Genomic DNA, 12,487 nt, shown 5'->3' on the forward strand with positions numbered 1-12,487 from the left:
CTTGTCACATTTCATTCTTTTAGCACCGCTGGACTTTTTCAATGTGGAGCCTCCCCTCCCACGCCCAAGAACATATGGTTCCTACCTGGAATGGAATGTGACCGGCTCTGTCATCTAAAGTGTGTACAGTCAACACAGCACATCCTGCAGAATCCAGTGGAACTTACTCTTTAGCAAGCGGGCTCAAGATTGCTTCCTGGGATGCAATTAGGTTTGCCAACCTCCAGGGGGCAGCTGGAGAGCTCTCATCACAATCAATCTCCAGGCAACAGAGATCAATTCACTTGTAGAAAATTGTTGGATTCAGAATCTGGGCCTCTCAAGCTGTTAGATTCTGGATCTTGTAATTTAGCAGAGTACACAATGGCTACAGTGTGCAGCAAAGCCCATCTAATCTCTGTTTGGTCCAGGAGCAAAAATTACTCAGAGTTTCTTTATCTATTCAAACTAATATGCTTTATTTATTATAGGTACTCCATTTCTAGATAGGATAGAATAAATATAGGTGGATTATGCTCAAGGTGCCTGCTGCATAATGGGGGCAATTGTCTGCCACAGCAATATTTCTTGTATGGATCTGTTTCCTCAAGCCCCGCTTCTGTTTTCCATCCTCTCCGCAGCAAGCAAGACCACTTGTAGCACTATTTTACTTTTGCTTTGCAACCAGAGTGGACAGATTTGCCAGAGAGCATAATTTTGCCCTGAACATCTTCCCTCCACCCACAGTCAGCCAGCCTAGCTCCACCCTTTCCACTTTCTTGTACTGAACACCTTCCCCCTCCCCTTCTCCCCTTCCATGTTGCCAGCTCACAAAAAAGTCACAGAAAAAAGAACCTCACACACATGGACTTAGCCTAAACACACTGACCTTCACTGATATTATGTTATCAACATAATAACAGAGATTTTTTGGGAAGTAACAATCCTCTCTGTCCTCTTGCAGCAGCAGCAACAGCAAGAGCAGGAGCAGGAAGAAGGGGGAGAGAATATCAGCTATGTCCCCTTTTTTGGCAGTGTGGTCTGGGCAATTGCTTTGCTCTTTCATTTGTTGGGGGAATTATTTTTGAAGCAGTAATATCCATAAAAGTGCTGTTTAAAGGCTTAGTCAGCAATTTGGACTACCAGATGTAATGAGATCTGTGCCTTTATGGATAAGAATAAGTGCCTTTAAGATCTGTGCCTTTAAGGATAAGAATAAGTGCCTTTAAGATTTGTGCCTTTAATAATAAGATGATGGGTGGAGTTAAGGGAACTAGGCCTGGGAGAGTTCTCTACAGAAAAGCTGCATGCCTGAGTGCTTCTTTGTGTGCAAACAGAACATGAGGAGATCCCACTGCAAGCCCACTGTGCACTGAAGAGTCCTGAGGTAAGTGTTCCAAGCACCGCTCAGAACCCTTAGGGGATAGGGCAGTATAATAAATCCAACTAATAAATGAATGAATGAATAAGCAACAGTTTCCTAAACTAGCCTAACTAACTAGGCTAGAGGAAGATGCAGGACTTGCATCCTGCCCTCATGGCTGCCAGATGGAGAAATGATGTGGAGAGAAGGTGGAAAAGATGGAGGGAAATTTCCCTGAGACAATTGCAACATGTCTTACCAGTAAGAACTGTCCACAAATTAAAAGAAGGGGTGGGGGGTGGAGCGGAAAAAGCAGGAGCCCATCAGGCTGCCTTTGAAAAAAAACTTTTATGGAGGGAGTCAATTGGAGAGTCCGTGACTCAGCGGTAGAGCATGTGCTTGGCATGCAGAAGTACCCAGGTTCAATCTCTGTTATATCCCGTTAAAAAGATCAGGGCAGAGGAAAAGTGAAAGACCTCCACATGAGGCCCTAGAGAACGTCTGGGGTTCAGAATAGATGCATTTGACTGCAATAGAAGAAAGGTGCAAGTCATATAAGGCAGGTTCATGTGGAGATATCCAGTGGCAGAGCTAGGTAGGCAACCCAGAGCACTGATGGATCCTTCCTATGAATTTTTCAGTAGACTACCTTTCTAATAATAGCAGAGTGTTTGTCTATAGTGTCAAAGTAAAACAGGAGTCTAGTGGCACCTTAGAGACTAGCTGAATTTATTCCATTATAAGCTTTCATGAGTCAGACTCTGGCATTTTCTGCACAGCTCATTTAAAACGTTTCGAGGCAGGAAATAAAATGTTTCCTCCATGGAGCTCCATATTGTTTTTACCCCCAAACAGTTTATTTTTAGCCGTAAAATGTTTTAGCTGAATCCCCTTTTAAAGCAATTCTCCAGCTGAAACATTTTGAAAACATCTTCAGTCACAGTTCAACCTGTTGACTACATTTCCCATGCTTCTCTGCTTCCCTGAACTTTCTCCTCAGTCCCATCTTCTGAGCTTCTGAGCGCCATCTTCTGAGTTCCCGTTGGCCTGTTTATTTGCAGCATTTACCTGTTTGTTCTTTTATTTTTGAGGAGACGGTCTTTGAAGCATTGAGTACACAAGGAGTAGAGAAAGCAGCACGAGGCGGTGAAGCATTGAAGCATCGATTCAACACAGACTTTAAAAAGGGGGGAAACCACAAAATGGTGGTCAGGAATCATTTTAAAGGATACGTGCAAACAAAAGGGGAGGACATTGAAAATGTTTTTCAAAAGTTTTACTGATGTTTTAGGAGATTTGTGTGCAACAGGTCCTTACTTCTCCTGCTGAACAAATGATCATTTACCTTTGTTATCTAACTCCAGAGAGTTTATAAAATACATGGAAATGGGTCAGATATTTACTGGCAGTGGCTCCAGCCCAATGAAAATTTTATTCATATGTGGTGGCACTGTCCCAAAACAGTCTTATATACTATGCAACTGATAGTTGATTACTCATTTCCCTTTGAGCTACTGGAAGTTAGTCTTGGATTTTTTAAATGTTATTATAATGTGTAATGTTGTATGAATGCTTTCTAATTTCTGGGTTGTAAAGTAAAATAGGAATCCAGTGATATGTTACAAATTAACAGAATATATCCCACTATAACAGTGGTGGCGAACCTTTGGCACTCCAGATGTTATGGACTACAATTCCCATCAGCCCCTGCCAGCATGGCCAATTGGCCATGCTGGCAGGGGCTGATGGGAATTGTAGCCCATAACATCTGGAGTGCCAAAGGTTCGCCACCACTGCACTATAACCTTTCAGGGGCAGGGGCTGATGGGAATTGTAGCCCATAACATCTGGAGTGCCAAAGGTTCGCCACCACTGCACTATAACCTTTCAGATGACATTCTTACAGTGACTCTACAGAGCCTCTCAAAGAATAAAGAATAAAGTTCTAGAATGTGGTTACAACAACTGCACTGATAGAATGTGTTCAGTTAAGAGGGACTGTACAGAGACTTCTTTTTTCATGGTCTTATTATTAATTGGACCTGACATTACACAGTACCAGAGTTGGAGAGGGGTATTTCCTCCTAGACCTCCTAGACCTCCTACCATCGTATCTTGGGATGGGATGAAGGTCAGAAGGAGGTTGAACATGATTGTATCTCAACCGCCTTCTCTCATATGGCGTTCTCCCACCATTATAATTCCCTCGCCTAACAATCACTGGGATCCCTGGCCCCATATTGGCCCCTTCAAGATGGAACAACTGTTTCACCCTCATCCCCACATAATATCCAACCATTTACTAATTCTAAGTATCCTATCCCTGGCTATATTAACTCTAGCTCCTTTAATCCACTAGCTCCTTGGTACTACAACACAATAAAATACACTCTAACCCCCCTCCCCTCAATGCCCTTAAAGGGTCCCTGGATATTCTGCCAGACAGCATGGCATTCACTTCCAGTTCTACGGTAGGAGTAACAATAAAATGATAGACTCAACTAAATGTCAGTGCCCTACATCATCTATCTACTCCAGTGAACCTAAATAAAATTTTACAGGGAATATACCATTAGTCTTGCCAGAGTCTGTATGGAGAAGACCTTGTTGTTTTCAACTGCTGGAAATTTAAGATATACAGTTTTGGTGGATTAGTCAGTTTTGAAGGAATAAGGGGCTGAGGATTCTCTGTAGTTCTCTGGGTGAGTTGAGCCCAAAGTCCCTCAAAAGTTTCCTCTGTTGACAGTCCCTCTGTTGACAGTCACGGAAGCTTGCAGGCTCGCAGGAGAGGCTACAAGCTCTGTGCCAGTGGTCACAGGCAAAATGGTGGCAATCCAAAGTTCCTGTTCCCAGAAAGTTGTGACAGTGTTCGCTGGGGAACCAGCTCGAGTTACTGTGTTATCAGAAGCAACTCATTGGTCCGTTTTGCAGGTAGATATTTCATCTGGCCCTAGGTCCTGTCTCACAACCAGACTTGGTAGTCTCCTTAACTCACAGGTGCTTTTCCTTGATAGCATCAGTGGACTGGTTGCTCCGACTAGTCCGGCCCAGTTTCCAGCCTTACAGCCTCAACGGTAACCCCAGTTCCGTTACTCATCCACTGTTGAGATTACCAGGTTGGTCTTGTTGCAGGCTCTGGCAGTTGCAATAGCTTCTTTCGAATATTTGCCTGTGGCCTCCACATTCCCCTGCTACCTCGGTCTCTCATACCTTCAGTCTTGGCAGTTTGGTGAGGTCAGTGCAATTTGCGTATCCCGTCCCAAGATGGCTCCGTCAGTTCCACCACAAATTTCACCGAAATCCGTCTCTTTGCCGGTGAAATAAAACTTTGGCTCAGTGCACACGTTGTTTTTAAGGATTAGAGAAGAGCCTAACTCCTTACAATGCGGAAACTAACAATTAAACTAATTCAAAAGCAAACAATCTCCCAGAGCTTGTTCGAGAACATTATGTTCTGATGCCATCTTTTGCATACCCCTCCAAAAAAACCTCCCCCTTTTCATCAGTGGTCCCTTTTGGCAGGACCCAAGCCAATGTATTTTAATATTGAGAAGTTTGTGATTTTGTGTGTTTATTTCCTTCTTTTAAAAAAAGGAAAGGCTAAATAGTACGCATCAGTTGCTGCAAACTTGCTTTCAAAAAGCTAGTCAGAAGGGACTCATACAGGACCAACAGGCAGGTAGTATGCTGGGACTACAAGATAACCTCACCTTGTTTAAAAGACAGGCTCTTGCATTACTGCTGTCAATTACCCTTTAAAGAACAAAAACTTGTTTTTCGGCTATGGTTTTTAGTAAAACAGCAACATCTGACAATTCCCCGCCCTCATTTTTCATTCTTTCACCTTCATCCACCCAGCCTGCCCGGATTTGTCTATCCAAATTTCCTCTGACCCAGATTTTTTCAAGATCGCTATCTGTAGAAAGCTTGAAAAAAAATCCCCCTTAGCTACCATGATAGAGACTGGTAGGATGCTTAAAAGGTGGCGTGCATTTATTTAAGACAGGTGTTCATGTTCAGTCCGAATATGTTTATATACTCCTACAATAACTGTTGTTACTCAGCATTTCCAGTTCTGACACTCATCACATATTTCTCTCCTTTAGCGTCTCCTTTAGTGTCCTTAATGTTTTTCCCTTGTTCATTTTGTCCTCCCAACAGCAGGCTGGAGAGGGAGAGATTCACTGGCATCTGTTGAGTTTTATGGCAGTGGAAAAGGGGTGGAATTCTGATCTTCCCAGTGCCAGTCTAAACACAAAGTACACAACTGCACTGACTTTTAAGTAACAAATCTTAGATGCAAACACACAGGTCATGCACACACCTGTGGTCTCCTTCTCAATGTGTGTATATTCCTTTTGAGATGGATTCTTGGTTGCATACACATTTCCCCCCTTTTTAGCGGTCACCCAACCTTCAGATCAGAGAATCTCCTCTGTTCCTGAAACCTCTTTAGGCATGACTTTTCCTCTCCCTTTGCAGGGAAAGCAAAAGAGATCAGTATGCCTTTAGCTTTCTTCGGGTTTTCTTGCTCCTGTCCACCTTTCCCCACCCACACTACAGCAGCTCCTCCCACACTTCAGGGCACCAATTTAAGAAGGATGAGAAGGGCTTTTAAAAATTTTCAGGCTGAAGGAAAGAGGCTGGCGCAATAGACCCTGTGAAACTGACAAGAAATTGACATGGTCTAGCAAACAAAGGCGGATTCCGCATGGGCCAAAAACAGCAGTGTGAAAATGTGTTAAAATGGTGTAAACCCTTTTGCACCGTTTTAAACCATTTTCACATCGTTTTCACACGGCTGCTTTTGGCCCATGCGGAATCCACCTAACACTCAATCAAAGACTGCCAAAAAAAAGGTGGCAGGCAACTTTCCCAAATGGAGGTTGCACAGTAACAATGAGTAAGGGGTAGGCAGGGAAAATGGCAGGTTAGCTCTGCTAGGGACACTTTGCAGGAGGAGAATTCCGGTGCAAACAATACCACGGTGAAACAAACAGTGGCGGGGTAAATAATGCATGTATGAATGGCCACAGGGTATTGGGGAACAATCCTTTTCTTTCTTTTATTGGTCAGCTCAGTTTTACCAGAGGTTCGTTGGCAATGAAGAAGTTGGGAAGAAAAGTAGAGGGGAAATAAACCACGTGGAGCAACCAATGTCATACTTTCAAAAAGGTAGCACCAAGGTTGGTTGATTTTCTGATTATCCTTTTCTAAAATCCTTTTGTGGACTCTGTAGCTCTAAATAATGAAGAAATTTTTTTCTCCTGGCTATTAAAGATGTGCATGGTGGATATTCCTAACGGCAGCTGCTTAGTTAATGCAGGAGAAAAAAAAATCACTGGGCTCTGCCAGCAAAAAAGTGAATATCTGCCTGGGGTCATGATCCAACGGCTGCTTCTTTAAACACAAGCCCAACTAGTATGTCAAAGACTTAATCTCCCTGTTGTGCGTGTCGCCCTTATCTATCCTGTTATTGTTGCTGGGGAATAATTCAGCTGAAGTATAAAGCTGACACTTGCAACAACTGTACAAAAAGATCCTCCTGCGGAGAAGAGATTAATGAATAAAGAGAGACTGAGAAAAAGGCAGTCCCTGTGGCTCCCCCATGCAGATCACATGCCTTCTGTTAAGGCATGCAAGCACTGTCGGGACTCACACAGTTCTTGCAGGGGACGCCAGAACATGTTTGAATCAGGATGTAACATGGATGAAAAGAGTGTGGAAAGAGCTGTCAAGTTACAGCCGACTGACAGTGATCCCACAGGGTTTTCAAGGCAAGAGGGGCTTTGCCATTGCCTGCCTCGGCGTAGCAACCATGGCTTTCCTTGGTGGTCTCCAGAGGTGGGATCCAGCAGATTCTCACAGGTTCCCAAGAGTAGGTTACTAATTATTTGTGTGTGCCAAGAGGGGGTTACTAATTGGTGATTTTGCCATGTGATTTTTTGCCTTAGTTACGCCCCTCCTCTCAGCAGTAGCGTGCAGAACTTGAAGCAGTCTAGCAGAAGGTGCATTGGTGTGCGTGGCAGCCTGCGCCTGCGTGCATTCGTTTCCTGCCCAAGGACCGGTGCACACAGCCTTGCCACAGTCCTGCCCAGGAATGCCGTGTCACCAGAATGCCTGGCCACGCCCCCGTCGTGCCCCGCCCAGTCCCATTGGCGCTACACCACAGTTTGAATCCCACCACCATGGGAACCTGTTACTAAAATTTTTGGATCCCACCACTGGTGGTCTCCCATCCAGATACTAACCCAGAAGCTGACCCTGCTTATCCTCCAAGATCCAACAAGATCGGGCTAGCCTAGGCCATCCAGTTCAAGGCTTACACTGACTATAGCACCCTTTTTAATTAAGAAGGACTGCCTTGGTCTAGTCTGACTTTGATTTTTTTTTTTTTGCAGGGGGAAGAATAGCTTTTGTTGCAGAATTTCAATATTTGCAATTGACCAGTCGAAATTCAATGCAGGGAAGAGGAGAACCGAGAGAGGATATGTTTAAGTGAGAACGGCTGAGTGGAAGAGCACCTGTTTTGCTTACAGAAGGTTCCAGGTTCAGTCTGTGACATCTCCAGGCAATAAAAGGATCACAGTGTGAAAGGTCTCTACCTGAAACCTAGGAGAGCCACTGCTGGCCAGAGGCGATCTTGTTCTTGACAGATCTATGGTCTAATTCAGTCTGATTGCTTCTTATGTTACACAAGCAGCTGGGAGCAGCTACTCTGGAACAAAAACAACGACGTTACAACAGAAATAACCATTAGGTTGAATAATTTGCTTATGACGCATCGTTTATATATTGGTTGTAAGGCTTTTTTTTTAACGCCAATGTGCCTTCATGCAGACATATTACAGGATTGTATTTGTGGACCTTTAATATTATAAGGGATTCTTAAAAGATTTTGTGCAAAATTACGTTTAAAGTGATTTGTTTGGATATGCATGAAGTCTAATTATGTTATTTATATGATAGCTTGGTTATGGGTTATTTTGGCTGTTTATGGTTTCTGTCACATATTGTAACCCCTCATATGTGTTGTCATTCGAATTCAGTGTGAGGCAGCTTCCCACAGAATTAGTTGAGCTTTATAATCTATGTATAATCTTTCACCCTCTTTCCTTAGGCCAAGAAAGCCAATGTCACAGTTCTGTAGGGCCTGTAAGACAGAGCTATTCCACCAGGCCTACAGTTGAGGACAGTGGCGATACTGCATCTGTTTGGGCCCTCCTTTCCACTCCCCTTCGATTTTCCTCTCCCCTTCTTTCTTATTTTATGCTTTCCCTTTCCCCAAGCCAGTATGAATAGAGCTGTGAGCAGAGACTTACCAAGGGAAAATGGCGCCCGGAGACAACTAAGGTCTCCGGGTGACCCCCAGGGCGTGGCTCAGAAGCGTGGCCACCCCAAAAGCAATCGCCACTGCTGCTCTCCCCACAGCCTGGAGAGAGAGCACTTGCCAGCCTCTGGGATGTGCTTTTATAAGAACGTAGGCTTGAGGCAGGGCTTGGGGCATGACCAAGTCTCACCCCCAGCCTCTGTGCTTATAAAAACATGTCCTGGAGGCTGGCAAGTGCTCTCTCCCCAGGCTCTGGGGAGAGCAGCAGCCAGGCTCCGGGGAGCCCAGGGGAGGGAAGTGGGGGGGTGAGGCAGGGGGCGCGGAGCAGAGCTCCCCCTCATCCCTGGAGGCTGAGGGCAGGGCTCCAACGCAGGCCTTTCAGTCATGTGGGGGGTGCCAGAGGCGCCCAGTGGTGGGATCCAAAAAATTTAATAACAGGTTCCGATGGTGGCAGGATTCAAACAGTGGCACCGGCGCACACACACACCTCCAGTCCCTATTGGGCAGGGAGGTTGCTTTAGTAACCCCTTCTCGGCACTCAGAAAAAAATTAGTAAACACTTCCAAAGAAGTGGTGAGAACCAGTGGTGGAATACAAAAATTTTAGTAACGGGTTCCCATGGTGGTGGGATTCAAACTGTGGCATAGTGCCAATAGAGCTGGGTGGGGCACGATGGGGGCGTGGCCAGGCATTCAGGGGCGGGGCATTCCTGGGCGGGGATGTGGCAAGGACGCAGCCGCTGCGCCGGTCCTTGGGCGGGAAACGAATGCACGCAGGCGCAGGCTGCCACGCACGCCGGTGCACCTCCTGCTAGACTGCTTCAAGTTCTCCACGCTACTGCTGAAAGAGGGGTGTAACTAAGGCAAAAATCACGTGGCAAAATCACCAATTAGTAACCTCCTCTCGGCACACACAAATAATTAGTAACCTACTCTTGGGAACCTGTGAGAACCTGCTGGATCCCACCTCTGGTGAGAACTGGTTGGATTCCACCTCTGGAGGCGCCCCACAAGTGATTGAAAGGCGTGCGCCTGGGGACATGGGTATCCCCATGTTCCTAGGCTGGTACACCTCTGGTTGTGAGTACGGTTTTTATCTTCTCTCCCCTTAGGACACTGTCTTGTAAATATGAATTTTATATGATTTGAATGTATTATGTTTTTATGTTGTATGACACCTTGAGCCCATATGGGGAAGGGCGTCTTATAAATTCAATAAATAAATAAATACATTCAAAAAATCAATGTCCCAAATGAACCCAGAATGGTCAGGAGCAAACTGAAACCAGGAGCTCTTACACAATGAATTGCCATGAATGGTGGCAGACAGAGCAATGCAAAAAAGAAAGCCAGCATGGTGTAGTGGTTAAGAGCAGTTGGACTCTAATCTGGAGAACTAGGCTTGATTCCCTACTCCTCCACGCAAGCAGCGGACTCTTATCCGAGGGACCAGACTTGTTTCCGCACTCCTGTATTCTTGCTGGGTGACCTTGGGCTAGCCACAGTTCTTCAGAACTTTTTCAGCCCCACCTACCTCACAAAATGTCTGTTGTGGGGGAGAGGAAGGGAAAGGAGCTTGTTTTGAGCCTCCTTACAGGAGTAATAAATCCAAACACCTCTTCTTCATTTTCCCCTTAACATATTAGTAATTGTTGACAACGCTAACTGATAGGATAAGAAATTCCCAGTGCAACCCAAGGAGAGTATATTTCTCCGTCTACCAAGTCCACTGTCTTAAAAGGACATAATTTTGCTAGAGACTTCATTGTCAATTGCTTAGATAACATCGTAGTTGAGCATATGAAACTACTGTTTTATTAAGTCAGACCACTGGCCCACTTAGCACATTCTGATCGTGGGGGTGCTCCTACAAAGGTCTCACCTCAACTATCTTAATCGGAGATGTCAGGGGTTCAGCTTACATCCTTCTGCACAGGCAGCAACTGAGCTATGGTCTCTCTATAGTTACCTGGGCAGCCTGAATAACCTAGGTTATCCCAAGCTCATGATGGATTGGAAGCTAAGCAGAGTCAGCCCTGGTTGGTACTTGGATGGGAGACCACCAAGGATGACCAGGGTGTCAAGATCTGTCTTGTTGTTCTTTGGTCTTGTCATGTCTGTGTTAGAGCTGTGCCATGTAGGAATATGTGGGCTTATTGAAATGACTTTTTCTTGGGCCTGGACTGTTTATCTTGGAGCACGGCCTTGGGGAGAGCCAGAGGTGTACTGGGGGGAAATTTTGTCTAGGGCAACACCTGCTCCGGGTACCCCCATGCCCCCCGCTCCCCACTTAACATAGCTGCCGCCGGCGGTCCTAAGCAGCTGGGCTAGGCCGGGTTGGGTGGGGCTGGGTTGCGGGCCTGTTGCAGGCTCCCGTCCTGCCAGGCACCCCCCATATGATCCAATGGGGAGCGCCCAGAGTCAATTGACTGCTCATGTCCTCTGGCAGATATGCCACTGGGGAGAGCACAAGCTTGTGAAAGAGCAAGGGGGAGCTGAGAGGGAGCTGCCATTTAGCAATGGGGCAAAGGATGAGGGAGCACTACAAACTTTATTGGGACGGTTTGGGGCAAAAACTTGAGTCTTGGCAAGGACAACTGAAGTGTGACCTGTTTGAACTCCAATCAATAAATGGATTTCGATCCTATCTGAGTATGTTTATTGGGAAGCCCACAGAACACGACACGGGGCTGATAAACAGAGGAAGGCAATGGCAAACCACCTTTGCTCCTCCCTTCCCTTTAAAACCCCATGGCCTTGGAGTTGCTATGAGCAGGTTGCAACTCATCAGCACACGGTTATCAAGTCAACACTCATTTCAATACAAAATCAGTCCCAAATATAAACAGATAGCAATAAAGATAAAATATTATCTTCAATAATAATCACGGTGAAAATTAAATCAAAAGAGCAAATTAAAATATATTATTAAAGTAACCCCAGCTCAGTTGTCAAGATCAAGTCAAAATCTCTTCCTGATGGCCACGAACCAGGGTATGTGCCTGTCTTCCTCACGCCTCTCCTTGCATGCTGCCTAACAATTGAAGATGGACGTCTTCTACTGGCTCCAAGTAGTCAAATCGGAATGCTTGAATAAAGGGTTTGAGCCAACTAGTTTTTCAACTGGTGAAAACAGGAAGGAGGGGTCTCATGCAGGGGTGGCCTTGCCAATGGTCAGTGCAGGAGATATATCATGATTTGCTGAAGAATCAAGCAATTACATCACCCACAGTGCAATCCTATGGAGAGTTACTCCAGTCTTAGCCCACTGATTTTTAACCGGCTTAGATTGAAGTATAGTGGAACCTCGGTTTTCGTTGGTAATCCATCCGAAAAGAATCGATCAAAACCGAAACCGATGAAAACCGAGGCAAACTTTTCCATAGGAATCAATGTCAATCCAATTAATCCATTCTAGGCACTCCAAAAAACATACCAAAACCACATTTTTGGGTGAATAAACATAGTGTTTAATGCTGAAAACAGTAACAAACAATAACACCAGGACCAGCTTCAGAGCCAGTGGACCAATGTCGCACCACAAAGCTGTCCAAAGAGGTCTGTTTCTGACGCCTCTTTAAGATTTGTCTGAAATGGGGCAAGACATTGTCATTAAACAAGTTGCAGACACGGCCTGCAACAGCTTTGTCCGGGTGATTTTTCTCCACAAACCCCTGCACCTTACTGCAAATCGATGAGAACCGAGGCAAATTGATGAAAACCGAGACAAATTTTTCACTGAAAAAATCGATGAAAACTGAAACCGATGAAAACCGAAGGCAATGAAAACTGAGGTTCCACTGTAACTTACAATAA

Source organism: Sphaerodactylus townsendi, linkage group LG06 (genome assembly GCF_021028975.2).
Source record: "Sphaerodactylus townsendi isolate TG3544 linkage group LG06, MPM_Stown_v2.3, whole genome shotgun sequence".
Lineage (NCBI taxonomy): Eukaryota > Metazoa > Chordata > Lepidosauria > Squamata > Sphaerodactylidae > Sphaerodactylus > Sphaerodactylus townsendi.